This window comes from Balaenoptera physalus (assembly GCF_965194825.1).
Source record: "Balaenoptera physalus genome assembly, chromosome: 17".
Classification (NCBI taxonomy): domain Eukaryota; kingdom Metazoa; phylum Chordata; class Mammalia; order Artiodactyla; family Balaenopteridae; genus Balaenoptera; species Balaenoptera physalus.
The window spans coordinates 62918378-62938667 of NC_138895.1; the positions used below are offsets into that span (position 1 = coordinate 62918378).

The 20290-nt window shown below is 37.5% G+C and overlaps 1 protein-coding gene across 6 annotated transcripts in view; it reads right to left on the reverse strand.

Moving 5' to 3' along the window:
- The window catches only part of TRPS1 (transcriptional repressor GATA binding 1), a 262703-nt gene that overhangs the window by 220026 nt on the left and 22387 nt on the right, over positions 1-20290 (reverse strand). The window lies entirely within an intron of this gene.

Here is a 20290-nt window from a genome sequence, read left to right on the forward strand (position 1 = left end):
AGAGTCATGCTAGAACATCAGGGGGAAAAAAAGGCAGGAGATAAACATCAATGCACACTATGATCTCCAATGTCCAAATCATATATGCATAAGCATGTATGGCTATAAGCCCAGTGTTATCTCTGAGCTAAACAGTTTACACAGATATCATTGCATAAAAAAGTCCTATTTTTTCAGTTATTCTTTCTAACGCTGTGCACTACAGTTCATCAATTTAAAGCACTACCACCTTGTATACTAAATGTGTCTCAGTCTTTTATAATAACTTAAAATGTATCTGATTAAACTTGGGAACAGAAATATGGCAGGGAGTTTAAGGAACTATGGTGTGTGGAAAGCAGTCAGAGACTGACCCAGGACTGCACTGAGGGAACTTACAGCATCAGTAATTCTCAACTGCTTGAAGATACTGGAGAGAATACGTCTAGCCCACATGCTCCTCTCTGGTTATTAATAAATCCCATTCCCCCAAACTCAGCCTCTGCTTCCAGATTCATCTGTACCCATAATAAAGAATAGAACACTGGTGTCTGGACCACAGTCAGGAAACATGTGTCTTAGGACTGAGTCTGTGACTGCATCCTTTCTAGTATAGCTTAATAGAGTCTAGTTCGTGTTTCTGGGTGATGCAGAAGAGCAACGATATATATAGAGAGGGCGGCCTCTCTACCTCACCCTTGCAAATCTCAGCTCTTGCTTCATGGGCTCTTGGATTTTGTTTTATTGCTATTGCTTTCCCCCTACCCCCAAAGATGAAAACAAAGATTAAAAATAAATTTAAAAATAGAAATAGGCTGGGTAGATGCCAAAGTAAATGTGAAACAGGGAATTTATTTGAAGTTAATTTTAAATGCAAAGTCAGACATAGTGGTGAGGTCATGGTAAGGGCCAAGTCTGAGAGGATGACCACATATTCAGGTTACTCATGGACGCCACAGCACCTCCTTTACCATTCACCAAGCAAGAAAGAACGGCGGTATGATGCATGTAAGTGGGGCTCTAGAATCAGTGAGGGCAGAAATGAGCTCACTCATTAAATATTTTGTACAGCTAATCTACTCAATCTTCCCATTTAAGTTCAATATAAACCTAAGAATCTATCTAAACACACACACACACAGACATACCCACACATACCTTTAGAAAAGACTTTCACCACCTGCACCCCAATTAGTAATTTCTAATTACTCTATACTTGTGTCAAGCAAATATACAATCTTCCCAATATTCTCATGGACTACTGGGTTATCCTAATGTTTGAATTTTCCTCCTAACACCTAGCACATCACTAAGGTTATGAAATTATTCAAGTCCCTAAATGGATTCACTTCTACAAAGTCTTTACAATTCCCCTGAGCAAAAGTTGAGTCTTTTCTACTATCATCTGTGGCAATGTATGCACATCTCCTTTTTAAGTGCTTGTCACACACAATGTAATTATGAGTTTATGCTTTAGGCTACCTCCCTAGACTGTGAAGTCCTCCAGACCAGAAAATATCATTATTAATATTTTAATGTCAATTCAAAGTATTAATATATATCAATTCTTGTATGTGACTACTTAATAAAAATTGATAAAAAAATGAATTTATATATTCAAATATCTATATGTTATCAACGATTCTCAGAGGCTACAACACACTTCATCATTAACAGTGACACACTATGATAATGATTATTAGAGGGAAACAGAGTAGCATACTCGGGCTAGGGACATACAAGTTTTTTAAAAGTTCAATGATACTAACATGGCCCTCCCCACTGAGACTAGCCTACTACCCAGAGTAGACACTCACAAAAGTTCTTATTGGATAGATGAATGTTAGCACACTTAGAAATCTCTGCTTAGTGTTTATCTTTTCGAGGAAGGCCTGAATCTCTGGACATTAGATAGTCTCTCAAAAATAAAAACTAGAATATTGCTACAGTTGTCTCGTTAACATAATTAATAACAAATCAAATCAAGACATACAGAGACTCAAAGTATTAATTTTGACATTGTTTAAGCTGAACAAAGAATCAAATATCATAGTTCTGGATCCATAGTCATAGAGCAATAAATGCATAAGTTGTGAGAAGCAAGAATTATTAAATTTGTTTTTTGAAACTGTGAATCACACAACTATGTTGGTTTGATTTGGGTCCTATATATGTCTATATAAATTTACATACTGAAAATATTTGTGAACTGAATTACATAGAGGAAGGTTCATTAAAAATCAAGCACACTCTATATAGTAATAATTCTATAATAATGTTACTATAATCAGTAAAATGAATTTTACAAGTTCATATATCTGCATGATTATTTCTATTCTATATGTGAATATCATATGGTATTTAATGTATTTACAATATATATTAATATTTACTATAACTACATGCATTTATATATATAAATTTTATTTACAAATTTTTCACCATGTATCCTCTAACATTCCAAAATTCAAAATATTCTGTACTAATAGCATAATATATAAAAATAAATAAATGTCTGTCTTTAAAGGAACAGACTGGAACATAAAAGAATACAGAAAAGTCTCAAACATCTGGATCAGACTCCTAGCAACTTAAAGCATCTGGACTGACAGAAAGCCAGAAGTTCAATTTAAAAATGTGTGCATGCGCACACACACACACACACACACACACACACACATTCAAAAGAATGCTCACATCATTATTTGAACTGTCAAAACTGGAAACAACTCAAGTGTTCATCAACAGGACAGGTTTAAAAGTTGCAACATACAATGGAATGTGTGGTCATACAATAGAATATTATACTGCAACAAAAATAAATAAATTACATACTACAACATGGATGAATTTCACAAACGGGATGTTGACTGAGAAGTCAGACATAAAAGAATGCATACTTTTAATACATTATGAATGCTGTGCTCTAACGCACTCAAAGCCTCAAACAAGCAAAACCAATCTAAAGTGTGAGCAGTCAGGAGAGTGATTAACTCCTGTGGGAAGGAAAGGAACAGAAGAGGAGGGGGCACAACAATTGGGCTTGGAGGGCCCTAGCGATGTCTCTGTTGACATGAGAGATAGTTACACAAGTGTATTTATTTTGTAATAACTCACTGAAGTACACAGACTTATGATTTATGCATTTTTCAGATAAAAAGTTAGAGTGTGTGTGTGGTTTTTCAGTGAAATAGCAGTTGCTCTGCAGGGACCACGGAGTACATAATATAGTGAGAGGAATCCTGTCAGCTGATATTTTTTATGGGCAAATCAAGCCATCCAATGGAGTGGAATGTCGTCATTGACCATTCAAGCCAAGTTGCAGGGCACAAAGAGCCCAGATGTGCCAAGTAGGCAACAAGGTAGTAGAAGAAAAAACAAAAGAGAAATGAAGGGAGAAGAACATAAAGAGTTCTGGGCAAAAGAGATTTGAAAGGGTGAAAGGCTTAAAAAGAGGTCAGAGGTAAAAACAGGAGCAAAAAGCAACAGACACCCTAAGAAAGGAAAAGATAATATCCAAGGAAACAGGAGAGCGATCTTGGTCTTGGACTCTGGTTGTAGTGGAGGGGTGTCAGAAAGGTGCAAAGCAAAGACACATATCTGTAGTTGTTAAGTGTATCATTAGGACACACTACATGCATAAGACCACAGAGACAGGCTAAGGAAAGGTGGAAGAGAACAAATATTTGTTGAGTATCTATTATGTACCAGCCATTTGCTTCTTGGCTCACATAATTTTCTCATTTAGTCCTCACTGAAACCTGCGAGGAATCTATTCGCCCTATTTTAACAAACAGGAAAACTGGAATTGAAAAGGGGTTAAAGTAACCCGCTTACCTGAGAAGACTGGATTGGAATAAATGAAAAACAGCCAATCAAACAACACCGTGGCTTTTTCAGAGAATCCACACATTGAAATCCTGAGTATTTTTATAAGGCTGAACAAATGCCCTGTTTAAATGAAGTGTAGCAGATTCTACCTTGATCTAAGGTAGTTGCTCTCGGTCTATGTAATAAGGTATTCCATCTCACACATCGAACAATGATAGGTGTTTCTCATCTTGCACAAAAAAGATAAGTTAATAGGTAAAATTCTATCAGTTTTAAACTTTCCACCTGGTTAATATTTTCTTAAGACTTTGGCTTCTATTATCACGTGGCTTCCAAAAAGGAATGAACAAGCAGCATACCAACGTTAACAGAGAAACTCGAACACAGCATTTCTTAAATGTATTTCCTGGGACGTTTAGTATTTGTTTTGTAGGTACAAGCAGACATATAATACAATCACATTTTATCCTACGGAAATCGCTCCAGGTTTGTGTGATATGATAATTTAAGACTATTTCAGGGAGTTTCTCAAAGAGAACCATAAAGTCCGAGAATATAGTCATCTAAATGAGCTTAAGAAGCTTTGGTTGAAGCAGAACAAGAACTGGTTGGCTGGCCCCGCTTTGTATGCTTCCTGTACATCAAAGCATTAATGTTCTATATATTTACCTGTTGACTCCAGGAAACAAGTTGAGGTATGGATGGGAAAAGCTGTTTGAGAAAGGAGCAACACAATGCCTAGAAAACAGTGGCACTCTGTTGTATTATTTAAAATTAACTGCTTCCATGATTCTTTTGAACTTTTTGTGACCTGACATTTCACAATGACAGTTTTACCTAGTTATTTCAAAATCAAGATTACTGCAGAGTTCACCTGAACAAACAACACTGGGATCTGGTAATATTATTATTATCTTCATACCTGCAAATGATGCCTTGGTTATTTAGGCTACAAATCAGGGTTCTATTCAGAAAATAAAATGCTGTTACCAAAATGACTTCATGAAAATTTAATATATCATGACAGTGACATACAGTCCTTTTAATTGTATTATAATATTAAGAATGCCCTGTTTTAAGGTTGAAATAGAACAAATTACATTACAAGTGAGACACGACAGAAATCTCTAAGAAAATTGTAGCCTACTAAGTGTATACCATATTCTGGAGGGAAAAAAAAAAAACAGGCTGTAGGTCCCCAAATATCCTGCCCTGGTTTATGAAAATAAACATGGAATTCTCCTTCACAAAGTATCATCAGTATGATCCAAATGAGCTAAAAGAGGAGGTAGACTCTGGCAGGTAAGGCCCACAGTTCAGAGTATGAATGGCGAAAAAAATACAGGAAATACTTTGGATAGTGCTAACAAGTTAAAAGATAGCACTACTCAAGAATATTTTTTGATGACCCAGAATATTGCTTGAAAGAGAACCGCTTTAGTCTGATTCAGTAACTCATACTTAGAATAACGTCTCATAAATTATCCCCTTGTGCATCCTTCACCTCACTCTCATGAAAAAATTGAAAATGATTACCCAAACAAGCGACTACCGGAATGTTTTTCCCAGCAACCCAGGTCATGCGTTTCTGCAGGCATCAGTACCCGTTTAGCACTAAATCTTATTTTTTTGTGCAACTATGACAAAAGTGACCATATGCCATGATTACGGATACTTATACTCAAGAATAAATTAACATCACATTTATTCATTCAACCTGTGTTTTTGTGGGCATCAAGTTAGGTGCTAAGAAGAAGCTGGGAAGGAGGCAAGCAGGAAGCCTGCCCTCCGTGCGCTTCCAGTCTAGCCAGAGAAAAGAAAACCAGGACAGAGAAGTGCCTGATCCAGATTTGGTATAACAAGAGAGGGTCCTGGGGGGAAAAATGAGTGCAAACTGAAAGAGCAGAAGCTGGCCAGGCGAGAGCAGAGAACTAAGGGAGTCAGGCAGGAGAAAGAGCAAGTGGAAAAGGCCATTCTCCCTCAAGAGGGGACGTGGCTTCTTAATGCAACTGAAGGAGGTTCCGAGGGGTTAGCCATTTCAGTGGTGTTCGGTTAAAATTTTCAATTCTGTGAAATAAAGGATTAAAGCATAAATCCTGTGGGGAATTCCTATTTTTCTGAAAAGAGTACACAATTCACTTATCATCCATGTTCACAAAACTTTAGATAAACTCTTCATTCAAAGTGTTTACTACTGGAATATGGATAAATCTTCTATATAATTACGTTATGGAAAAAGCATTACTGAGATAAAAATAATTTAATATTAAAAATACTGTCTCTGACTTCAATGCAATTTTTTTACCATATGATAAGATAGTGCCAATAGTCCTATAGTTTCTTATCATAAGCAATTAAGTATAATCCTGGAAATAGGACTATTATATTCTGAATGAATTTATGTTCATTTATATATTAATATATTAATGGTTATGTGTATATGTATAATCTATTGAAAATTGATCTCTTCCCAAAAGCTTGATATTTAATTCTCATTTAATTCACATTTAATTCTCAATAAGGTTCCTGTTTACTCCGCCACGAATGCAGAATATTAATGGTTTAAAAAACGATTCTGGTTCATCAGTCTGGAAAATAAGGTACCACAGCAATGCTGAATATCATATATACATTCTGCTTATGGGCAAAGGCATTTCATACTAAAATTTCTAATCAATTAATTCACTCATACAGTCTAAATTTATTGAGCACATAGTATATTTTAAACAATGTTGCTGATTACCAAAAAGAGAAGAAATTTTAAGAGAAAATTATTGCTTTCTAAGAAACGAGCTCCCTCTGTCAAAGAAGGAAAGTTCACAGTAAGCATCTCAGTAACAATACAGGATGAGATAGGGTTATGCACCAAAATCAGCAGTGCAAACAATAAATTCCTTTGGAGGCAAACAGTTAGGTCCTAAATGTCTGCTATTATTTTTATGAGTATTATTATTATTTCCACTATTTATTTCGCTCATAATAAAAGAATGAAATGTGGCCAAGAGCAGTGGAAACATTTAAGGGAGATGAGAGTGAAGACGACCCTGAGGAAGAAATAAGAAATGCACAGCTCTGGGGAAGAGAAAACAGCGCTTCAGAAAACAGGATGTAAGAGAAACAAAGGGTTACTCTCCAATACAAACATGTCAAGGGAAGAGTCGGAATTACTAAAATATGTGGTTGCAAAGGTTAGTAAGACAGAATCTTGCATCCCAGTTGATGAGGCTGGAGCACTTGTAGAAAACAGGAACCCACTTGAAGTTTCCAAGTAGAAGAGATTAGGAAAACTGAACTAGACCTTGTGTGAAGTGTTCACTGAAGAAAAGTGAAAAATGAAGAATGCTATGTATTTCAGACAATCAACTATGTTTCAACTCTGATCATAAAAGAAGGTGAATTTTTAAAAAAACATCAGAGATTTCTTACCAGTTCAGATAAGAGGATGGGGTTACTGACATACCTTTGCAAGACATTAATGATATGGATTATTTAAGCATTTATGTGTCACTATATCTTTCTATAGTTCAAATTGGGAGTTATTACTACTTTATGTATCTGCTTCCAACTTTAAATCCTTGCCTGGACGGTGTTTTCCTTTGGTCATTCATATTGATAGTCTCATGACCAACTACAGTACCCATAAATGAGTAGGTGCTACTTAGTAAACATTTGTTGAGTGGACTTACTGAAGTTACTGAAATTTAGTGAATAAGCTTCTGAAGCTTATTGAAAAGACAAAAATAGTTAATCGGCTAACTAACCTAGCTACTTGACACCCATTTGTTTCTGAACTGCCTGCCCATATTTAGTGTTTTATTTTAGCCCTGTTTCTCCTGACTCCATTCTAACTCTTCAGTTCTTAGACTTGCGGCCTTTTATGAAGTTTTCCAAAGTAACTTAAAAACAAGCCTTCCAAAATGATCCCAGATCTTCATAGTCCCACTGGGAACTCAGTCAGAATGTGGTCAGAAACTCTGTAACGATCCAACTAGTACATTCTGATCCATGGAAGTCAGTAGTTAAAATAATGGCCAGGAAGACCCCAACACAACACACCTTTAAATAAAGATTTCAAGCCAGATCTACACAGAGGAAGAGTTGGCAGACCTCAGATTTAAGTACTAAAGATCCATCTAAAATTTCGTTTCACAGCACTACTTCCTGGTCACCACTCAAGTGTCCCATTCCTCTACATCCAGATGGAATTTGTTTTTAAAGTAGGAACACTCCAAAATCAGGTCACTTTTAGGCAGAGATCAGCCTTCTTTGTGCCCACTCAAAACAATTCCTCTAAGATTGTAGCAGAAAACCTGAAGAGTTTTCTGAGCACAGGGCATGAAACAAGGTGACCTGACAATCTGTATTAAGGCCAAGAAGGTACCCTTAGGCACAAGACACACTGCATTTTTAGCCAGAAATTTTCAGGTTACAGGTTTGAAGTAATAGAGCTTGCAAAAAGTTGTGGGCAGAGATCTCCTTATACTTCCAAAAACAACCCCTGGCAAAACTGCTTCTTTTTCGAGGTTGAATAGGATAAATAGAGAACTGTACACACTTAAACACACACAGTTACACACACACACACTCAAAAGGATTACAGAAGCATATAAACCACAATCAAGAGTGGTTCTAGCCAGGTTTTATCCTCTGCGAGTTTACCTGTATTGTCTTTATTCCTGTAAAATGCGTGTCACATGTCTATTCTACAAAGTTATTTTTTAAAGGAAATGAAAAGAGAAGCGGATACAAATTAAATGCATAAGACAAGAGACTGTAAAAGGCAATGTGGTATAACTGTTGGACTGCATTCTACTCTTCCCTGCTAGACTCCAGGCTCCTAGCGCAGACAGCACACAGGGCAGGCACACTATACATACTCTGAATGAAAACTGACATCAAGATGCCAGTATCTATTGGGAGGCAAGATGTACTTCTTGAACAGGTAAATTCACAGTCATTATACGATTTTTTAAAAAGCAGTCAACCAAACATTTTGGGGTAGAAAAAGAAAAAAAAATAAATTTGACTATATTTCTCATTTTCACTTTTTTCAAAAGTCACTGAATTTTTTGCTTTAAGTCAGCATCTCTCTTAAACAGTTTGTGTACTAGAAGTACAGGCTAAATCAAAGAGTGGCAGCAGAATGTCTGTCGCCTATGTCACTTCATGAGGTGATCAGTGTAAGCATTGTCTCGTTTAACAAATTAGAAGCCCTTAACTTCTTAAAGCAGTTAATACCCAGTCGTAGCAGAATGTATATTTATAGAATCAGAACACCTTAATTACACAGTCTATTACCAGGGAATGTCTTAAGCAATAAGAAGATTGGAAAATATTATTTAAATATAATCATATTTGCATCTCATTTAATTATCAAGTTTATAATTGCTTTCAAAGAAAAAACATCCTTTATAAAAGGCATTTTGTAAAAATTCTTCATGATAGATTGTTAATTTTACGTACCTCCCTCTCCTAATATCCAATGATGTATGTTAATTGGAAAAAGAGAAACAGTTTCATTACTGAGATGATAAAACAATGTTCTCTGATTTTGAAAAAGGTTATCTTTTTCCTTGACAGAAAATATGCACTTTTTTCTAAATCACTGAAGGAAATAAGACCCTCTCCCCCATTCCCCAGCTCCTCTCTATCCCTGCCTTTAAGAATCTTTGCAACAGCAAAATAATGAGTGAGTTCTAAGCTCTAAAGGGACACAGTCAAGCCTACAATTCAAAATTAAACCCACCCATTTGTTAGAGCTCATAGCTCTACAGAAATCATAGTGCCAATATGAAAATACAAGAGAGACCAAGTCTCTGGGAAAGGCCTTGGAAATGAACTGTTGATAACAAGTCAAATCAAAGACTGTCCACAGTACGTGTTCCAAAGGGTTGAAAGCAATACAACTTTACTTCACTGTCCTGACTTCTAAGGTGTCCATCAATGTGGAGGGATATAGTCTATTTCCAAATGGGGTGTAGCTCTCAGGAAGAGATAAACTGATGTACTGAAAACCAAGTCTTGGATACTTAAGGTTCAAGGGGTAACTCTCTCATCTATACCCAGTCTCCCTTACATGGGAGGCAAGCCTCTGAGGTTCAGAGTCTGACAATGAGAGTTAGGTATCCAGGTACTTAGGATAAGGCAGTCCTGAGCAATCTGCTTAACTAAACTCAGCATTACTGCCTAAACTGGGGGATGGGGTGCAGTGGGGAACAGTCTGGATTCATTTGCAGCAAGTTGGCTGTAGAACTTAAATATTTTTGAAGAAATATGGTAAAGTGATTATCCTTCTGGAACTAGATCCACTGACACTGTCACATTAACTCACAGCTTGTTAAATACTGTGCAATCTTTCTATAACATTCTTTGTTTGAGACTAGAATCAGCATATGGGAATTGCTCTTTTCCTGTTAAACTGAAGTCATTACTAACTACTCATCTGTGACATGTATGCTTTCTTGTAACCAGGGATTTTAGCTTCACAAAATTTAGAAACTGCCACACTGTTGCTTGGCATCGCTTTCAAATGTGACATCATTTAAATTTTAGAAAACTCCGTTTTAGTAAAAACACAAGTGGGTGCCAGGTTAATGATGGCCCAAAAGCAGCAGCAGGGTCTCTACAGGGACCAACTATGGTTCATTCTTTCAATCTTTACCTTCACATGCCTTTCATTAGAATCACATGGAATTACGATGAGCTCAACAAATGCATTTCAAAATGGGTTATCAGATTACCAGAATATAGAATGGCTTCCAGTTACTGAAGATCTGTATAGGAAAAAAACTGACGTGGAGAGGAAAAAGTCCCATTTTCTGTTTCCTTAATTTCCAAAGCCTAAGGAATATGAGTATTTTTAAATAGACACATACTTATTAACAAACACTATATATGTGCATAATAATCAAAATACAATATAAAATACAAACACAAATATAGATACGAACCTACTGAGTCATGTAGCGCAGAACACAAAATAAATAGGGAACTGTGTCAAAATGACAAAGAAGTTTGCAGAGACTCAATATCATTCAGACCCTCTGACAGTCCCATTTGGGAAATTCTTGAATGATTTCTAAAACTTCCTCCATTATTTGAAAATTTGCATAGCAAAAAGAGAAATTCAAGTCACCTCATCAATACAAGCCCCTAGTCAGAACTTATGAATTTTTTATTCCAAATATAATTTGACAGCAGCACTTGCCAACAAAAATTTAGGATTAGTGCTCTTAGTAGGGATCTCTTTTCTATCAAATAAAAAACAATTCTAATGGTTCATTGTAATTTCCCCTAGAAAATATAAGTGGCATCTTATGTGTCACTGTTAAGAAAATGCTTTGGGCTTCTAACCTTAAAAAAAAAAAACCTCTATTAAATTTAATCATTTTGTTATTTTTGATAGACATATTTTGTAAATAAATATCTTTACCGCTGATGTTAAAAGCATGCTTACTTCTTGGAAAAAAAAAAAAGAGAACACACACACACACACACACACACACACACACACTTAGCTTGAAAATTTAGGACATTTGGTTGCAAATGATGCCTCAGAATCACTGTACCATGGAATACAACCTACAGTGGCTATGAAATCATGTAACTATTTATTATTCTCCTGCGGAAAAACTGGGTGACCTCAGTAGTAAAAAATCATTTTTATTCACAAAGTGTATATGATCATGTAGCACATATCCCGTATATGGGAAAAAAATGATAAATTCTGAAATGTCCAGAGAGAATCACAAAATATTATCTGTGAGAAACTACTCCTCAGAAAGGGTCTGATGCATTCTGAACAAGTTACCACAACCTACTTACAAATAAGACAGTGATTAATTCTGAAGGGGAATTCTGTAAGACTCACTTTGGAGAAGAGGAAGAAATGTCATAAAATTGATACGAAAAGTAAGGTATGAGACAAAATCTCTGGCTTTCAAAAAGTCATGTATTAACACATGAAAGGATGCTCAACATCACTAATCATTAGAGAAATGCAAATCAAAACTACAATGAGGTATCACCTGACACCAGTCAGAATGGCCATCATCAAAAAATCTACAAACAATAAATGCTGGAGAGGCTGTGGAGAAAAGGGAACCCTCTTGCACTGTTGGTGGGAATGTAAATTGATACACTATGGAGAACAGTATGGAGGTTCCTTAAAAACTAAAAATAGAATTACCATATGACCCAGCAATCCCACTACTGGGCATATACCCTGAGAAAACCATAATTCAAAAAGAGTCATGTACCACAATGTTCACTGCAGCTCTGTTTACAATAACCAGGACATGGAGGCAACCTAAGTGTCCATCAACAGATGAATGGATAGAGAAGATGTGGCACTGTATATATACAATGGAATATTACTCAGCCATAAAAAGAAATGAAATTGAGTTATTTGTAGTGAGGTGGATGGACCTAGAGTCTGTCATACAGAGTGAAGTAAATCAGAAAGAGAAAAACAAATACTGTATGCTAACACATATATATGGAATCTAAAAAAAAAAAAAAAATGTTTCTGAAGAACCTAGGGGCAGGACAGGAATAAAGACGTAGATGTATAGAATGGACCTGAGGACATGGGGAGGGGGAAGGGTAAGCTGGGACGAAGTGAGAGAGTGGCATGGACATATATACACTACCAAATATAAAATAGATAGCTAGTGGGAAGCAGCTGCATAGCACAGGGAGATCAGCTCGGTGCTCTGTGACCACCTAGAGGGGTGGGATAGGGAGGGTGGGAGGGAGACGCAAGAGGGAAGAGACATGGGAACATATGTATACGTATAGCTGATTCACTTTGTTATAAAGCAGAAACTAACACGCCATTGTAAAGCAATTATACTCCAGTAAAGATGTTAAAAAAAAAAGTCATGTATTAAAAAAAGTCATATATGAAACTTAAGTATCAGTACAAATGCAATTTAAAATAAAAATGATGGCATAAGTCATTAATGACCCAAAGAATGAGGCACAGATGGACAATGTGAAAAAATAACCCAAAACATTTCTTTCAAGAACTTTTACAATTCAGAGTGGCCTCAAACACCAAAGTTTATACAACAGAAATCCAAACAGAAGAACTGATGAATTAAGGCATATATTTTTCCAAGGGAACAATGCCAGCTAGTCTTTTGGAATAAATTGATGCCACACTTCCCAATAATACCTGACAGCTAGAATTCCGCTCTGTATCTATCCTAATTATAATATAATTCTTTACGTTAAAAGTTAAAATAAGGCCTTAGAAATACCATTTTTGAACAGTCTAATGAGTACTCACATAGTTGATGATATATGAAAATTATAAAGATTAGAAACAGAACAATGATTATAATTATTATTATAATAATAAATATTCACACAGCCCTTTGGCATTCACCGAAACCATTCTACATGTATTATTTAAATTGACTCTTCCCCTCTCAGCACAACCTGAGCCCAAGTAATATGACTCACAGCCTATAGATGGGGAGGCTGTAAACTAGAGATGTTAGAGACTTTAATTCTGATTTTATTCCAACAAAGCCACTCCACAGATCAGAAAACACAGCTACCACCTATGGATCTTCTGAACACAGCTGGACATAAACCTATTCCAGACAGTCAGGTGGCCCTGGAGGCACTGAGATGGCTGAAACGTCTTTATTTTATTTTCTACATAGCTGGTGAACAAATAAGCTTGGAAAGAGGACAAAGTCCTCAGATAATAGAAAAAGACAAAACAAAAAAAACACCAAAACCAAAAAGGTTAAAACATACTGTGATGCATGTTTATGACTGCTAAAGTAATAAATACCTCTTAAACTCCAGGAATAGTGGTTCCAACAATAAGAAAAATGTATGGTAGGCTCAGTCTTTATTATTTGTATATAAGAACCAGTGCTCCTGGCGCTGTGACTTCAGTACTTTGTTTTCATAGAGTTATTATTCAGTTAAGAATTTTGAGGACAGAACAGTGCCTACTAATAATTGGGTTTAGTATGTGTTGACATTTTTATCATAAGATTATCATTTTCTTTGCAATGTATTACTTTTAAAAGATGTGTTGTATTAAATCACTTCACATATTTAAGGGTCAACTTTTTTTCAAACATCTCGAGTTCCATACTGTCTTATGAAATCAATTTATGATATCAACTTACATACTCTCCCTATGGAACTCAATACTAGAAGTTAATTTGTTACAAGTTAAAAAGGAGGATCTAAGTTTCCTTTTTTTTTTTTTTTTAATTTTAAAATTAACCAAGGCATCAATATAGAAATCCTATCATCTACAAGGTAAAATGGACCCCTCAGATCCAGCTATATATCAACTATTTTCTTCATGTCAGGCATACTGGAACCATCAAGGCAAAAATGAAGCAAATGGATATAAATTATATGAATCAATAAAGTTCAATCCTTATTAAATACCTCTTGCAGTAGGGAATTTAAGAGCAAGTTTACTGAAAGTACTGATGTTTCATGATATGGCCATAATAATAGGGGCTTCCAGAAAAGGAAACAGAAAGGATATAAAAAGCATGGCTCTAAAAAGAATTAATTTAAAAATAAACTTGATAATGTAGAGAGGGATAAAACTTGATAGGGATCCATGTAGAGCAACTGTCTCCAAATTTGTAATTCAAGAAAAATATAAAGGCCTCAATTCCCAGAACACCAAAAATAAAACAGAAGCCTCTGGCACTCCAAAAAGGCTTCATGTGCTTATGAAGACTACTAAATTATAACCTGAATTGTGACTTGGTGCATATGACTTTCTTGTGTTCATTTTATTCATAGCTTTCTGACTGAGAATGCAGGAGATCCAATCCCTCCATCTACTCGAGAAGGTCTGTGTAAATACACATACTTCAAAATATCAGCAACAGAGGTTTAAGCAGCTCCTTGAAAACTCTGTATGAGAAAGTATTTAACTGATTGAAAGGCTCATAATAGTTTTCTTTTTTTTTTCAATTCATGAAAAACGAGAACTTCAGTTATCTCCACTGGCCACTGTCTCTCCATGTCAATTGCACAGGTACACTGATCACAGGTGAATCAGAAGATCTAAAGCGGAGTGAGGGTTTGAAAAACCCATCTGGGGATCGGCAGGCAGAAGCAAGTGAAATGTGAGCGTCACATCCAACAGGGGCAGCAGAAGAAGAGGATGCAAAGGAGAAACCAAGATAGGAGAAGAGTTCGTGGAGAGAGGGAACCAAGTTGGGAAGTGCGGAGAAGGGCAAGGAGACGGGAGATGCACGAGGAGGAACGCGAGGAAGGCCGGGCGGGCGGCGGGCGGGTAGGACGCGGGTCCCCGTGCAGCCAGGGCGCAGGGAGGGCGATGGGGAGGCGGCGCGGCGGGGAGCTCCGCGCACCGGGAAGCGGGCGAGGAAGCCGGACGGCGAGCGCGGCTGCTTCCGTAGGACTTCCTGCGACAACACGCCCACAGCCCGGTGGGGAGCACGCGTGGCTGCAGCGGCCCCGGGGCGCAGGGGACAGCGAGCGCCACCGACACACCCAAAGCTCGGGTCGGTCGCTGCAGCTTCAAAGGCAGGGCCCCTGGCAGCAAGCAGCCTCCTTCCCAGACACCAGCAATTCACTCTGACTCGAGCTTCTTGAGAAGCCCTTGCAAGAAAATGGAATCCTATTCTTGTTACTGATCTGCGGTTCTGATTTTTTAGTTCTCCTTCAAAATAAGAAGGCAATTTTACTCTTGGCTTTTAATTCTGGGGCAGTACTAACCACTAAAACACACTGGGGCTTTAAAGCTCATTCATAAAATATAAATTACTTTTTTATTAATCCAACAGAGACAAATCGGCTGATATTTAGATGACGAAAGGTTTTGTTTGTTTATTTGTATGTCTCACCCAATCCAACCTTTGCTTTTTATGTGTTTGTAACAAACAGAAGCCAAGCCAGAAAGCCACGCTGTCAAGACCCCATCTGGTGCAGGGGCAGTTACCCAGGAGTGCAAATAATTTAAGAAACACAAAGCCCAGAGGATTTCCAGGACAGCACCACAGCCCCACGTCAATCAACAACTTCCCCCTACGAGAGTTTGCTGATCACAGCCTTTTTGCTGTAATGGAGCCAAGAAGAGGCAGTCACTTAGACTAATATAGATTTTTTAACGGGAGATTACAGCTATCGCTATAGAAAGAATGCAAGTTGAACATGAATTATGACGAAAACCAGACTTAAAATGTCTTATATATAAAGGCGATGGTTTTATCTCTCAGACAATAAACAAAGGTAGATGAGGGCTTAAGTAGAAAGCCGAATGGAACACTGCTGATATGACAGTCACCTAGTGTTTGAAATCCCCGGAACATACAGCATCGCAAATCCGTGCTCACCGCAGATGAGAAATAAAGCAGAACTGACCGAGCCTGAGTGCTCCAGCCAGACTGCCTGGGTTCAAGTCCTAATGCTGTGACTGCACCCTGTTGTAGCCTAAGCAGTTGATTAAACTTCCCTGAGAAATGGGGATGACAGCAGTTCCTGTCTCAAGTGGAGACAAGCCACTCAAGCAGTGCTCGACAACTGTGAACCATTATCATCATTTGCAGGTGGCCCCTAATGGAAAACTAACCTCTTGGGATGCAGCCTTTCCCCTGCAAAAGCTAGCTCACCTGTGGCCGGTGGTGGCCCTCATTTCTTTTTTAGTGATCAGTGCTCGCCACGCACCCACCAAATCAGTTGTTGCTTCGAGTCACTCGTTTCTATGCAAACTGTGGCCAGCCTCTGGGCAAAGTTTGCATGCCCTCTGCACCCTGATTTTCACAAGTGAAAACACCACGACCCATTTAATAATGTGCTCCTTCCCATCATTAAAGGGCAGCACACAGCTTTAGCAGACAGGAAACTCGCCCAGCGCACATGTTATCCAGCTGGCAAACAGAGGCATCTTCAACAAAGTCCACTCCTCCTACATACAGTCTGATAAGCTCCATTTGAATGGAGCCAAAACATACATTTCCTTCCTCTATTTCTGTATTTAGCAGACACGAGAGCTGGACAGTCATGTCAGGGATTATAAAACTGCAATAAAGAGATTTCTAAACCACCAAGACTACCAGAACAGCAGGACTAAATTTCGCCTACTCACTTTCAACCAAAAGTATGCACCCCTTCAGTTGTGGAAAAGTACAGAAGATTTAAAAGCCCCTACTCATTAACTAGAATGCACTCTTCGAGGAAACGCTTTCTCCTGTCACTTAAATAGTTTGTAAATCTCAGACAGATATTACTTTTAAAACTCCAACTATCTCCTTCAAAAGATTTTTAAAGTTGCTGATAGACACAAGGTGACATCAGAAAACTATGTTTGAAAGATGCAATTAGCTACGGTTTCTAGGAAGCTTTGGAATGTTTTGTTATTAAGGAAGAAATAGACAAATACCAGGCCTACAAGTAATGAGCTGTCCTAGAAGTAAAGAAATTCATCAAATAGATCCTCTCCTTGATTTCGCCTTCATGGCTCCAGGTCCATACAGATTTGGGAATACACAATAATAGCAAGTCTTAATACTTTCCCAAAGCTGTTTAAAAGAATATTTAAGTGCTTAACAGATTCACACATGAAATCAAAGGGACTTCCCAATTCTCAGATAAAAGAAAGTTTTTTAGTTTAAAAAAGAAAAAACTACAGAGAGAAGAAGGCTAAGGGTATGGTCTTATTTAAAAAAAAAAAAAAAAAAGCTTCAAAAATTGTTCCTTGGCTTTTAAGATGAAATTAAAGTGATTAGTAAAAATCAAGTATTCAAAGAAGTCTCAGACACTCTTCTTTCAACATGAGAAATGTCTCAGCAGCTATTATTTAGTTATCACTTTACTGGTCATCTCTCAAGGAGACATGGATATTAAAAAGAGCAAAGAGGGGTTCAATATCCTCTCACTGCCATAAACCTGAACTTCCCAAAGCAGCATTACTTATGGTTCTTCTCAGCTCCTGACAAACCCTACTCATCAATATCCTCGTTAGGATATCTCCTTCTGAAGGTCTAAATCATCCTCGCCCACTTAGCATCCAAGTATCAACCACTTACAGGTAACTTTCACCATGAAGCCAATACATAAACCACAAATATCAGAACACAACATCTGGCTGACAAATATTCAACACATGGAAGTTAAAACTATACATTCCCCACTCATGACCTTAGAGGCTAACACTGTTATCCCTCATATTTTAAGAGCACAACATTTATCAATTTGTATCTTTGATTACTTTGTGGTACCTCAACTGCAATATCAATAAAGTGCAACAAGGTGGTGTGGGTTTTCATTTTTTTACGGTTCGCCAATGTATTTGGGTCTCCCTTTGCCTCGGTTTCACTGACCCCGTCACACTTGGTTCAAGGACATTAATCAGTAAAAGACAGAATTTGAAACCTCAGTGCAAAATACAACATAAGTTGTAACCAGCAGTATGACACTTTAGGAATAATACATTAGGGCAGACTTCAAAAAATGTCTATCAATTATGCAACATCAGATAATCCTTTTCCTCTCTGAAACCTGACAATCCAATTTCACAATTTTCTCAACCCCTAAAAGTCTTATGCTCTTCTGGCCAAAGTGTACTTCTCCTAAGTGCCAATGTAATACAACATGTTTGAGAACCCACTGTATCCAAGGCATTGTAAAAAGAACAGAAATTGGGTATGCTTTTACTCTCCTCACACTTGCAATGCCAAGTGGATTCTGGTATGGGCTATACTAAAGCCATAAATAAGTGAAAGCATAGGGCAAGGATGTTTAAATCTAAATGAGTGGAAATGGAAAGGCTTCAGAAAGAAGAAATACAGAAGTCAACATCTGAGGAATAGGTAGAATTCCTATAGTTAAGCCTGGTTGAAAGAAAGGCATTTCAGAGAGGGGAGAACATGAAGGAAGGTAGGTTTGGCCATGTTCTGGAACTCAATACTACTTTAAGGATAGAACACATGGTATTGTAAAGATGGAACTGATAAACTGGGAGCAGAGTTTAGGGTCCCGCATGCCAAGCTAATGATGACAAACAGGTGATAAACCCGAACTCAGAGTCAACTTGGGTCTAGAGATAAAACACTGGAATGATTTCATTCAGATCAAAAGGTGAAAGCATATAATCCTCAAGGAAAATTGCAGAGATTAAGAGGAAAGTCAAGCACAGACTAGAACGAGTGTGGCAGGGATGCAGTGCCCCGGAAGCCAAGCCAAGAGAGATACTCATGAGAGTGGCTGGCAGCATCCAATTCATTTAAGAGGTGCAGTCGGATGGAAAGACCATTGGGCTTGGCTGCCATGAGGCCACTGGTGTCCTCAATATAGCAGTGTCCACAAATGGAGGAGTCATGGAGATGTACATGAAAAGAGCCCCAGATTCAGGCTTTCAATATTTTCCCCCTCTAAAGTTATTTTTATATATGAGTAGGTTTACCTTTTATCTGAAAAAGGAGACAGGATTCCATATCTGGCTTAGAAACATTCTAATTAATAAACCTCAAAGAGCAGCGTTTTGACTTTGTGCCATGCCAAGTAGGAGATGGAATCCATCTGGAAATAAATAAAAAGTAGCCTTTTGTTTCATTTTACCTTGTATTTTTCTAAACTGTCAAGGGAACTACCTTCATTATTTGCTGACTGTTACCTAAAATCAATACAGTGCTTAAACCATAACCTATCTCTCAGCTTCAGTAACCATACATTAGCTATATAATTGCAACTGAACTTTTCCTAGATTCCAAGAACTGCAATTGGATTATAATCCAAAAGAGTAGAAGATAAATGTCATTTAACTACCTTCTATAAAATATCCGGGATAGTTTTTGTTCACAAATACGTGCTGTGAGAACAAGTATAAAATGGTTTAAAGTTGTTTGAGAAGGTGTTTACCAAAAGTAAGTGAATATATTCAGGGAGAACAGTTTTGATTCAGGGGGAATAAAATAAAATTAAATGTATACTGATTTATCAGGAAAGCAAATCCCTTAATAAGTGGAAAGAAAAAGTGAAATACAAAAAACTCATTTAAACCTTATCTGGATTTGATCTGTTTTAAAAGCCAACAAAAAAGTACTTTCTGATAAACAAAGCTCAGAGTAAGAACCACTTTAAATTTATTTTGATCTGCAATGCCAAGAATACAGGATAAAGTTCCAATCTCCTAAAGTCAAAGGAGAAAAATAGATAGCTGGAATATAAAGGAGAGAATCAAGTAGAAAAATAAATTCCAAAATAACATTAAGAAAATCATTAAGAAAGACTAGGGTGAGAGCTTCCCTGGTGGTGCAGTGGTTAAGAATCCACCTGCCAATGCAGGGGACACGGGTTGAAGCCCTGGTCCGGGAAGATCCCACATGCCGCGGAGCAACTAAGCTCGTGCGCCACAACTACTGAGCCTGCGCTCTAGGGCCCACGAGCCACAACAACTGAGCCCGTGTGCCGCAACTACTGAGCCCGCATGCTACAACTACTGAAGTCCATGCGCCTAGAGCCT